We start from the raw sequence: 12716 nt of genomic DNA, 5'->3' as shown, positions 1-12716 counted from the left end.
TTTCTACATTTTCCCACAGCCCCTCAAGGAGGCTTTGCAAATACATCTCCATTTTCTGCCAGAATTGTTTGGGGATGTACTGGGGCTTCACACTAACCTGTACAAACCAATCAGACCCCACTCTCCAATCAGTGCGTCACATAATTATGTTGTTTGAATAAACTGACCACACAAGTCAGATTATATAATATGTTAAAAAAATAAAGATTTTGCACCTAATAAACATCTCTTCCTTTGGTTCCACACAGAAGCAGAAGCTTCAAAAACGCTATCAATGTCATCATTTACCCTTCAGTCTGATTTACCTTAGTCCTAACCAAGTCCATTTCGTTCATGTCTCTAACTGAAGTCTGATTTCGTTTTTTCAGACTCTTTAACATTTGCTGTATGGGGTAATGCTGACATCCATAACTGTCAGACTCTGGCTCTGAGTCTCAGGTGTCACACAGATATCCAAAGTTCCAGGGACCAACTAGGTTATACACAAACAGCTCAGCATCTCAGAGGTTAGAAATAACCATTACAGCTCAGGGATAGAGGTAACTTCTGTAAGAGTCTAAGAACCTTTACAATAAGCCTTCCCCTGATAACCTATGTTCTCAGACTCAATTCTCATATTCTTTAGTCCATATTGGTAAGGCATTATATTTTTTTTCATTTCTGGTTTATTCCACTCAACATACTGTCCTCTTCCATTCACCTCACATCTTCACTCTTTCTTGTAGCAGTTCAATTCCATTCACAGATCGCCATTCCATGCATCAGTTGATACACCCTTAGGTCACCTTCATCCACTGCAAATCATGAATACGGACACCATAAACCCCACTGTGCAAATGTCCCTTCAGTCCCTCTTTTAGTTCTTCCAAGTAAATACTCAATAACCAAGCTGCAGGACCATATTGCAACCCCATGCTTAGCTTCCTGTGGTACCACCACACTGCCCTCTAGATGGGTTGTACCATTCTACTTCCCCACCAATGGTGATTAGGTACATCCCTTTCTCCACATTTTCTCCAGCATTTGTATCCCTCTGTTTGTTTTTTAGACAGTTTTAGTCACACAACATACATTCCATCCCAAGTAAACAATCAATGGTTCCCTGTAAAATTGCATAGTTATGCATTCACCAATACTATCTACATAAGAACAATGACATTTCTTCCACAAAGAAAGAGGAAGAGGGGCAAAAAGTAAAACGAAAAAAGAAAAAAGGTGACCACTAAAAAGCAACCAAAGAAAAAATAAAATTAAAATACAATAAAAAAGTAAGACAATATCACCAACACCAATACCAACAATTCCCACACCCTTCCCTTAAATCCCCCTCTTGTAGACATTTAGCTTTGGTATACTGCCTTTGTTAAAATTAGTGGAAGCATATTATAATGTGACTGTTAACTATAAACTCCAGTTTGCATTGATTGTATTTTTTTCTCCAATACCATCCCATTTTTTAACACCTTGCAAAGTTGACATTTATCTGTCCTCCCTCATGTAAAAACATATTTGTACATTTAATCACAATCATTGACCCACTCTAGGTTTCACTAAGTCATACAGTCATACAGTCATACAGTCTCAGTTTTTATCTTCTATCTGTCCCCATCATTTTACCTACCCCTAACCTTCCTCCCTCAACTTTACCCACAGTTGTCTTTGTTCAGTGTTTGTTACTGTCACTCAATGTTGTGCTTCAACCCTCTCTCTCCTGTCTTTTCCTATCTGTCTATAGTGCTCCCTTTAGTATTTCCTGTAGAACAGGTATCCTGTTCACAAACTCTCTCAGTCTTTGTCTGTCTGAGAATATTGTAAACTCTCCCTCATTTTTGAAGGACAACTTTGCCGGATATAAAATTCTTGGCTGGTAGTTCCTCTCCTTCAGTATCTTAAATATATCATGTCAGTGCCTTCTCACCTCCTTGATTTCTACTGAGAAATCCACACATAGTCTTAACAAGCTTCCCTTGTATTTGACAGATGGCTTTTCTCTTGCTGCTTTCAGAATTCTCTGTCTTTGACATCTGATAATCTGATTATTAAGTGTCTTGGCATAGATCTATTTGGATCTATTCTGCTTGGGGCATGCTGTGCTTCTTGGATCTGTAATTTTACGTCTTTCATAAGAGATGAGAAATTTTCCGTGAATTTTCTCCATTATTGTTTCTGCCACTTTTCTCTTCTCTTCTCTTTCTGGGGCACCTATGACATGTACATTTATGCGCTTCATGTTGTCATTCAATTCCCTAAGATGCTGCTCATATTTTTCCATTCTTTTCCCTATCTGCTCTTTGGTGTGTAGGATTTCAGATGCCCTGGCCTCCAGTTCATGGGTCTTTTCTTCTGCCTCTTTAAATCTGTTATTGTATGTCTCTATCGTGTTTTTTTTTAATCTCTTTATTGTGCCTTTCATTCCCCTAAGTTCTGCCAACTGTTTTTCCATTCTTTCAATTTCTTCCTTATGTTCGCCCAATGTCTTCTTCATATCCTTCATCTCTTTTGTCATATCTTCCCTTAACTTGCTGATTTGATTTTTGAATTGATTTAGCATATTGGTTTGAAGACCTTTAATCAGTTGTCTCAATTCCTGTATCTCAGTTGAGATGTATATTTGTTCCTTTGACTGGGCCATGTCTTCGCTTTTCCTAAGGTGACTCAAAATCTTCTGTTGTCTAGGCATCTGGTTTCCTTGATTGCCCCAATCAGATTTTCCCAGACCAGACGGGCCCAGGTCTCAGGAAGAAGGTGTAATCAGTGTCAAGTTTCCTTGAGCAACAGGTTGTCAGACTTTCCCGTGAGGCCTCTAGACTTGGTGCTTTTCCTATCCTGTCCAGCAGGTGATGCTTGTCAGGCTCCAGCTCCCCACCAGCATAAAGAGGTGCAGTGCCTTTACTTCACAGTGGACCCAGTCCTGGCCAGGGGCTGGGGGTGTCAGAAGCCAAGCTTAAGTTGTTTCTGTTTGTTTGTTTCTCAGGGTGGGTCTTGGTTAGTTCACTGGAGTATTTAAGAGCCAGGAACCAATACAGGCGCTAATGCTGATGATTTGGGGATGGTGACAGAAAGACATTTGGAGATGCTAAGCTAAGAGATGAAGTCCAGAGTTTGCCCCAGAGAAGCTAAGAGAGGACCCCCAGATGCTTAGAGAGGAATGCCCTGGGAGAAAGAAGCAAGGATGCACAGGAGTTGAGAGGAGCTAAGACAAAAACCCAGAGACATTTTTGAGCAAGTCATTTTGAAACACAACCTGGGAGTAAAGGATTAGGAGACGCTGGCCACACGCCTTCCCAATGGACAGAGGTGTTCCAGATGCCATCGGTGGTTCTTCAGTGAAGGATGTATTCTTAGTTTGGAGACTCTTATCGCCTTAGAACTTTAAATTTGTATTCAAATAAATTCCTTTTATAAAAGCCAATCCATTTCTGGTATTTTGCATAATGGCAGCATTAGTAAACCAGAACACGCTCCCTCCCTGCAACATGAATATTAGAATGCCTGTACCTGAATACTCACCATTCCTTCAGAGATATCTGTTAATATTTTACCCCTTTTGAAACCTATCAGTTATTGGGCACTCTAAGTACTTCACAACATATAAGTTTTATAACTTATAACTAAAGTTATACCTGCTAGGAGGGGGTATCCTTGCTAAGGACCTTATGTCAATCTCCTCTTAATTCCCCTTTTCAGGGAGGGTACCACAACTTGTGTGTTCCTGGTGTCAACCACTCCTACTCCTTCCACAGTGTAGTAGTGTCACCAATTATTCCTTCCAGTGGCTTCAACATCTCCTTACACTGGTTCCACTAAATTAACAAAAAACATACCACTTCTCCCCCAACTTAAAACAAAACCTCTTCCCAGACCTGGTATTTCCTTCTAACTATATTCTTTTCCCTTCTGTCTTAACAAAACTTCTATAGAGAATAGTTTATTCTTAGTATTTTCATTTTCTCACCCCCATTTATTCCTCAGCCCATAGCAAATAACTTTTTCTCTACAACACCAATGAACACTAATATGTCTTCCCATTTTCAAAATCTGACAAGTCCCAGTTTCTTTATCTCTGAAATCAATGTGGTGTGCTCTCACATGTTGTTTTGAGGAATGATAAACTATTAAATACAAAAATGAGTGACATATTACTTTTTATGGACAGATGAAATTACATACAAAGCCAGATGGATTATTTAGTCCTGCACAGGGAGAATTCTCAAAACACTGATCAATACAACTCCTAACATACTCACATTTTAATCATTCCCTTTTCTCCTATGGAAACCAAGGTAATCCTCCATTTCAGGGATTAACAATCAGAGAAAACAGAGGCAGCCTCAACTGTTAAGAAACTTATCCAAGTTAAAACATTTAATAAGTAGCTGGGTCAGGCTTAGAATGTAAGTATTCAAACCTCAGAGCTCTCTGAATTACACTGTGGTTGCTTCTCTCCAGTCATAAAATATGATTTCTGTTGTTAGAAATATAGAACAAATCCCTTAAACTCTTAAGGAGCAAGTATACTAAATGAGGACCTTACTCAATTCAATTTAAGTCTGTATTGGTTTCGTCTCTCTTTTTGTATTCCTCTCATTATCTGTTTTTCTGTGTTAGATGAAATTGGCTTCCAGGAAAGAAGTCCTGAAAAACGAAACTTTTGTGACTTAAAAAAGCAACAACATAAAAAAAAACATAACTGGTGTACTGGTTTGGATATATTATGTCCCCCAAAAGCCATGTTCTTTAATGCAATAGTGTGAGGGCAGACATTAATCTTTTGATTGAGTGTTTCCATGAAGATGTGACTCAATCAACCGTGGGCGAGACCTTTGATTAAACTATTTCCGTGGAGATATGGACCATGCATATTCAGAGTGGGTCTTAATTAAATCACTGGAGTCCTATAAGAGAGCTCACAGACAAGAAGGAGCTCAGAGCAGCTGAGAGACTTTTGGAGAGATGCTTGGGAGCTGACAGTGATGATCAGAGATGCTTGGAGTTGTGGACACAAGGACATCTGGAGATGCTAACTAAGCTAAAGATGCAAAGGAGCTGAGAGAGGAGCTGAAACACAACCTGAGACCAGCAGATGCCAGCCATGTGCCTTTCCAGCTGACAGAGGTGTTCTAGACACTGCCAGCCTTTCTTCAGTGAAGGTATCCTCTCATTGATGCCTTAGTTTGGATACTTTTATGGCTGTAGAACTGTAAATTTGTAGCCAAATAAACCCCCTTTATAAAAGCCAATGCATTTCTGGTATTTTGCATAACGGCAGCATTAGCAAACTGCAGCAACTGGCAAGCACATGGTTTGTGATCTCAATTAAACTGCAATCTCATGTTCTTAACACGAGAAGACTACCCAAAAGAACAAGACTCAAAAATCCAACTCAATCATAGGGGAAAATTATTCAAAACATGTACTACTGAGCCATGAGGCTGCAACGGCCTACCACACTCACAGCTATCTGAGGCAAAGAAAGCAAAGAAGACACAAGAGGTTCTTTTTTGCAAAAGGTTCTCAAACTTGTGCCAAGTAGGTGGGCATAGAAAGCATGAAAGAAGTCAACTTTCCTACTTTCCTCCTCCATATGTACATCTTCCTAAAACCGATCTAAGATGGAGCCTGTAGTCAAAGCATCATACTGGTTATTCTTTCCTACTTCCCTGGTTCACCCTTCATACTGGTGTTCTGCCTCAGTTGAGTTGCCAGAAGTGATGACAATTTTTATTTAATGACCTCATTTCTTGGTCCCCTAATTAGTATCAAAGAATACCTTCTCAGAGCAAATATGGTAAAAGCAAAGAGACTTTGGGTAATGTATAGAGCCTTATGAAATATAGTTGACAAACTCAAAGCAAGGTTTTATGACAAAGCATGTTGGGAAACATAAATCTACTGTGAAGCTTGATAAAGACTTTCATTGACCTGTACCTAAATGTGTCCTAGCTGCACTAAGAATTTGCTCCAATTGTACACTTTACACGATTCCACGTTGGAGAGTAAGAAAACATCCAATTTACTTCTGAGAGCTCAACATTACATCTTCAAACAAAACGAATGTATTAATCATATGTTGCAGTTTTACATTTTCTTGAATGTAATTCACGACGTAAAGAAACATTCATTTACTTTTGTCGAAAACTTATGGATAGTATAAATCTACATTCATATTTTTTCAGTGTGAATCTTCTGCTCGTTGTCATTTCTCTGCAAGTTTACTCATTCCTATCATGTACTTACTAGATTAACTTACTGGGAATATTTATGAGTTCTACTTGTAAAAAATGTTCTTAGCAAAGTAAATTAAATTGCACTATTAAAAACAAAAAAAATCTACAGAAAAGGTATATGACAAATGTTCTCTTAATGCAATCCAGGATGTAATGCCCTAAATTTATAAACAACAAAACTTCATTTTATTTGTAATGATTTCTCCCTCTCAGAAGTTGATATGCCATTTTAATTGTCAAAAGCATAACTATAAGAACATCTTCAATCCTGAAATAAAATTTTATACTATCTAGCTATACTTACTATATACAATAATTCAAAAGTGGTTTATCTTTCTCTGTAACGTCACTGAAGTTTTGCATATAAATCTTTTTTATATATCTGTGCAAGTCTAAAACTGTTATCGACCCCAGAAGAGCCATAATCTTTTCCAGCTGTGGGTGAGACCTCTGATTAAATTTTTTCCATAGAGATGTGATCCCACCCATTATGGGTGGTTCTTAATTAGATCACTGGAGCCCTTTAAGAGAGCTCACGGGAGATAAGGAGCTCAAAGAAGAGGAGAGACATATTTTGGAAATAAGCTAAAATATGTCATCTTGAGTTTGCCTTCAGGGAAAAGTGAAGAGATGACAGACTGAGATGCTTGGAGACGCTAGGAGATGCAGACAGATAGATGTCTGGAAATGCTAAGAGATGAAGGCCAGAGCTTGCCCTGGAGAAGCTAAGAGAGGACCCCTGGACGCTTAGAGAAAGACCCCCTGGGTCAACAAGCACAGGATACACAGGAGCTGAGAGAAACTAAGAGAGACAGAAGCACAGAGACATTCTGGAAAAAGCCATTTTGAAACTAGAACCCGGGAGGAAAGGACCAGCAGATGTCAGTCACATGCCTTCCTAGCTAACAGAGGTTTTCTGGATGCCATCAGCCTTTCTTCAGTGAAGTATCCCCTTGACGATACCTTATTTTGGACACTTCTATGGCCCTAGAACTATAAATTTGTAACTTAATAAATCCCCTTTATAAAAGCCAATCCCCGTGTCTGTCACCCCCGCACCGGAGGAAAGGAGGCAGGTTTTTGCCTCTTGCTTTAGGGAGCGAATTCCAAGAGAGAGTGAGAGCCAGGCAGGCCTCAGTGGAAGTGTCTGGATACCTGGAGAGGCCTTGCTATATTTCCCCAACTCTCATGGGCTCGTCTTTCCACCAGCAGCAACGTTATTTTCTCGGCACCGTCATTTGGTCGGCACCGTAACCTCTGCTTCCCCAGGGACAGGTCCTTGCTTCGCCGGGGAAGGGGTAGTTTGCCGAAGCGCCTCCCTAGTCTGTGTCCGCGTTGCGCTGTGGCCCTGGGAGCAGGAGCCCTGGGAGTGGGAACTGCCACGAGCGAAAGGAGGAGCCTGAACATCCAGAGCGGCGGGCGGGATCGAAGCCATCAACATGGCGAGTACCTCATACCAATTTTCCAATTTGCTGGAGAAAATGACATCCAGTGACAAGGACTTCAGGTATACCGGTAACACTTATTATCAGTGATGATTAAAGCTCACCACTGAAAAAGGAAGGAGAAAAAGACCTCATTGAGGAAATTGGGAAGAAGAATGATCAAACATTACTTTTATATACACGAACAATATTAAGACTGTTCCAAGTTAATTCACAGCCCTCTAAGGAATAAAGAAGAAAAAGTGAGATGACAGTGATGTGTTTGCAAGATCTTTGAAAGATAATTGGTTCACCAGGTGATGCAGTTGGCTCATATCACCTAGATTTCTGTTGGAAACAAGGAGTTACAGCTACAAATGACTTGATGACAGAACTGAAGAAAGATTCCATCAAGTTGGATGATGACAGTGAAAGGAAAGTAGTAAAAATGATTTTGAAGTTACCGGAAAATAAAAACGGAAAGGTACAAAATTTAGCTGTCGAATGTCTTGGCCCTCTAGTGAGTAAAGTGAAAGAATACCAAGTAGAGACAATTGTAGATACCCTCTGCACTAACGTGCTTTCTGATAATGAACAACTTCAAGATACTTCAAGTATTGGCCTAAAAACAGTAATTGGAGAACTTCCTCCTGCTTCCACTGGCAAGGAGGACTTCTTGTTAAATTTCCATTCTTCAATGCTGATCTGTCTACTCCCCCAGTTGACCAGCCTTAGACTTGCAGTTGAGGAACAGAACCATTATCCCTCTTGGCCACCTGGTTATGAGCTGTGGAAATATAGGTTTTGTAGATCTCATTAAACCTCTGTTGTCAGAGCTATCCAAAAATGATTCTGTGATGGTTAGGTTCATCTGCCAACTTGGTCAGGTGACAATGTTGCCCAGGTGTCTGGTCAGGCAAGCACTTGCCTAATGGTTAACTGCAAGGACATTTGTGGCTGGTTTATTAAATCATCAGTCAATTGGCTGCAGCTGTGACTGATTACATCAACGAAGGGAAAGTCTTCTGTAATGAGAGAATGCAATCAGCTGGATTTAATCCAATCAGTTGAAGACTTTTAAGCGAGACAGATAGAGGACCTTCACTTCTCCTTTGGCTAACCAGCGAAGCGTTTCCTACGGAGTTCATCAAACACATTCATCAAAGTTGGCAGTTTGCTGCCTAAGGAGTTCACTGAACATCGTCAATGGAGTTTCCAGTTTGCTGCCTACTCTATGGAATTTGGACTCGTGCATCCCCACAGATGCATGAGACACTTTCATATATTTAGAGATGTCTCTTGTTGATTCTGTTTCCCTAGAGAACCCTAACTAATACAGATTCCATGTCAACAAGAACCTACATGAAGTATTGCTGCTATTAGTAGGCAACCTGGTCACAGAACAGATGAATATCTTGAAATTCCTTTGGTGGTAAAATTGTATAATATAAATGACAATGAATTAAGAGAATACTGCATTCAAGCCTTTGAATCATTTGTGAGATGTCCTAAGGAAGTATATCCTCATGTTTCTATTATAAATATTTGTCTTAAATATCTTACCTATGTTCCGAATCATAATTATATGATGAAGATGAAAATGCTATGGATGCTGATGGGGTGATGATGATCAAGGGAGCGATTATGAACACAACATTAATGGTGACTACATGAGTTGGAAAGTGAGATGTGCAGCTGCTAAGTGTTTGGATGCTGTAGCAAGCACAAGACATGAAACGCTTCCAGAATTCTACAAGACTGTCTCTTCTGCACTGATACCCAGATTTCAAGAGTGTGAAGAGAATGTAAAGGCAGATATTTTCCATGCATACCTTTCCCTTTTGAAGCAAACTTGTCCTGTGCAAAATTGGCTTTGTGACCTTGATGCAATGGAACAGGAAGAAACACCTTTAACACTGCCTCAGAGTCAGGTTCCCAACACTGTTAAAGTGCTGCACAAACAGATGAAAGAAAAAAGTGTGAAGACCCGGCAGTGTTGTTTTAACACGTTAACTGAACTGGTAAATGTATTACCCGGGGCCCTAATGCAACACATTCCTGTTCTTGTACCTGGAATCATTTTTTGCTGAATGATAAATCAAGCTCATCAAATATGAAGACTGATGTTTTTCCACGTTTATATGTAATTCTCTGTAACCATTCTCCTCAAGTCCTCCATCCCCATGTTCAGGCTTTGGTCCCTCCAGTGGTGGCTTGTGTTGGAGACCCATTTTACATCTGAAGTACTTCTTGTTACACAACAGCTTGTCAAAGTAACTCATTCTTTAGCTCAGCCTTCCTCATCTGATGCAACTCCTTATAACAAAGATTTATTTACCTGTACCATTAAGAGGTTAAAAGCAGCTGACATTGATCAGGAATTCAAAGAAAGGGCCATTTCCTGTATGGGACAAATTATTTACAACCTTGGAGACAATCTGGGTTCTGAATTGCCTAATACTCTTTAGATTTTCTTGGAGAAACTAAAGAAAGAAATTACCTGGTTAACTACAGTGAAACCATTGACACTGATTGCTGGGTCACCTTTGAAGATAGATTTGAGGCCTGTCCTGGGAGAAGGGGTTTCTATCCTTGCTTCCTTTCTCAGGAAAAACCAGAGAGCTTTGAAACTGGGTACCCTTTTTGCCCTAGACATTCTAATTAAAAACTATAGTGACAGCTTGACAGTTGCCATGATTGATGCAGTCCTAGATGAACTCCCACCTCTTATCAGTGAAAGTGATATGCATGTTTCACAGATGGCTATCAGTTTTTTTACTACACTGGCAAAAGTAGATCCCTCCTCCCTTTCAAAGATAAGTGGATCCATTCTCAATGAACTTATTGGACTTGTGAGATCACCCTTGGTGTAGGGAGGAGCTCTTAGTGCCATGCTAGAATTTTTCCAAGCTCTGGTTGTCACTGGAACAAATAATCTAGTATACATGGATTTGTTGGGCACGCTGACAGGTCCTGTTTACTCTCAGAGCACAGCTCTTCCTCACAAGCAGTCTTATTATTCCTCTGCCAAATGTATAGCTGCCCTTACACAAGCATATCCTAAAGAGGGACTAGTGTAGTAGGTCAAGAACTCAAGGTCTACATATGCCATTTGTCTCTTAGCTCTACCTTCTCTTGGAGAGGCTGGGCATCATACTGACTTAAGCAAACAGCTGGAACTAAAATCTGTAATATTAGAAGCCTTCTCGTCTTCTAGTGAAGAAGTCAAATCAGCCACATCCTGTGCATTAGGCAGTATTAGTGTGGGCAACCTTCCTGAATATTTGCCATTTGTCTTACAAGAAATAACCAGTCAACCCAAGAGGCAATATCTTTTACTTCATTCACTGAAGGAAATTATTAGCTCTGCATCAGTGTTAGGCCTTAAACCGTATGTTGAAAACATCTGGGCCTTATTATTAAAGCACTGTGAGTGCACAGAAGGAACCAGGCAAACTCACTCTGATCCAGAAACTCTCCTTTCAAGGCTTAACAGTTACCTGATATCAGGCTAATCATATGCCTGAAGTTCAGCAGTTACAGCTGTGAAGTTTACTATTTCTGATCACCCACAACCTATTGATCCACTATTAGAGAACTGCATACGTGATTTCCTAAAAACATTGGAAGACTCAGATTTGAATATAAGAAGAGCAGTCTTGGTCACGTTCAATTCAGCAGCACATAACAAGCCATCATTAATAAGGGATCTTTTAGATACTGTTATTCCACATCTGACTTGTTGAGCCATTACGTGCCACATGTACAACTAAGGTTAAGGCAAACTCAGTAAAGCAGGAGTTTGAAAAGCAAGATGAACTAAAGAGATCTGCTATGAGAGCAGTAGCAGCACTGCTGACCATTCCAGAAGCAGAGAAGAGTCCACTAATGAGTGAATTCCAATCACAGATCAGTTCTAACCCTGAGCTGGCACCCATCTTTGAAAGTATCCAGAAAGATTCGTCATCCACTAACTTGGAATCAATGGACACTAGTTAGATATCTGTTCAACATGGGGATCATTACTTTGACCATACAATGCACTGAACTGACAGGTTAATCACATGGACAGAGGAATGTATAAAGGCTTCAAAATGTCCCACTTTTTTTCCTTTATGGAGGCAGTTTGGCTTTCTTCCATTGTTGCTTCTGTAGCATTTATTTCAGAAATTAGATTTCCATAATCCATAGATTGTAAGACCACTAATGTTTTAGTGGTTAGGGCAACATTTAAAATGGAAAACAAAAAATTAGGATTTATGGAATTGGAGATAGGGTCCAGTATCTATTTATCCCATAATATTTAGGATTAAAATGTTAAAATTTTGTGACCATGAGTTTCTTTCTTTTATAAATTTCCTGTTACACACACAAAAAAACAAAAAAAAGCCAATCCATTTCTGGTATTTTGCATAACAGCAGCTCTAGCAAACCCAAACAATACACTATGGGAAAAATTCAAAATTATGCAATTTCTGATTTTTAACTAGCCATGTTTAATTTTAGCTCCATAAAAATAATGCCTTGCTTTGTTACAAAACTTACTGGTGCTATGGCTGTCCTTTTGTGCACCCTTGGAAATCCCCCACTTTTTTCTGTGAATATAATCCGATGAAACAACTTGCCTGTTCCGACATGTTCCTCACTGACATAGTGATCTATTTTGTAGCTGAGCAACATTTTCTACTATTCTAAGTTTGTCTCCTCCATTTGTGAAATCTCTTCAGATTTGGGGAATTATAATGCACTTTCAACCTGTGCTTCTCACCTCACAGCTGTCTCTTTATTTTAAGGAATTAGTGTCAGTGTGTATGTAAATACTTTTTCTATGCATGCTGCACATGCAAGTTCACCAGCCTTGGTGATGTATGCTGTGTTGATATATATATGCTGAACCTTTTCATCTACAATTTGAGGAATAAAGACAAGAAGGAGGCTCTGAAAAGTTTCCTTAGTGTAAAGCCATAAAATGTGATTGGTTGTGAAGCCAAAGAAGTGCTGTAATTGCAAGCCTCAGAGCTTCAGAGACAGAAATTATGATTCTTTGAAATTTCTGGGGAGGGGG

At 39.6% G+C, this 12716-nt stretch overlaps 1 protein-coding gene and 1 pseudogene across 8 annotated transcripts in view; one reads left to right on the top strand and one right to left on the bottom strand.

The window, feature by feature from the left end:
- Window positions 1-12716, bottom strand: part of LOC119527397 (coiled-coil domain-containing protein 17-like) — an 87220-nt gene that overhangs the window by 52318 nt on the left and 22186 nt on the right. The window lies entirely within an intron of this gene.
- Window positions 7667-11505, top strand: LOC119514095 (annotated as a pseudogene).

This window comes from Choloepus didactylus, chromosome 2, assembly GCF_015220235.1.
Source record: "Choloepus didactylus isolate mChoDid1 chromosome 2, mChoDid1.pri, whole genome shotgun sequence".
Classification (NCBI taxonomy): Eukaryota; Metazoa; Chordata; class Mammalia; order Pilosa; family Megalonychidae; genus Choloepus; species Choloepus didactylus.
Note: the sequence above shows the minus strand (reverse complement) of the source record. Positions and strands in the feature narration are given on the sequence as shown.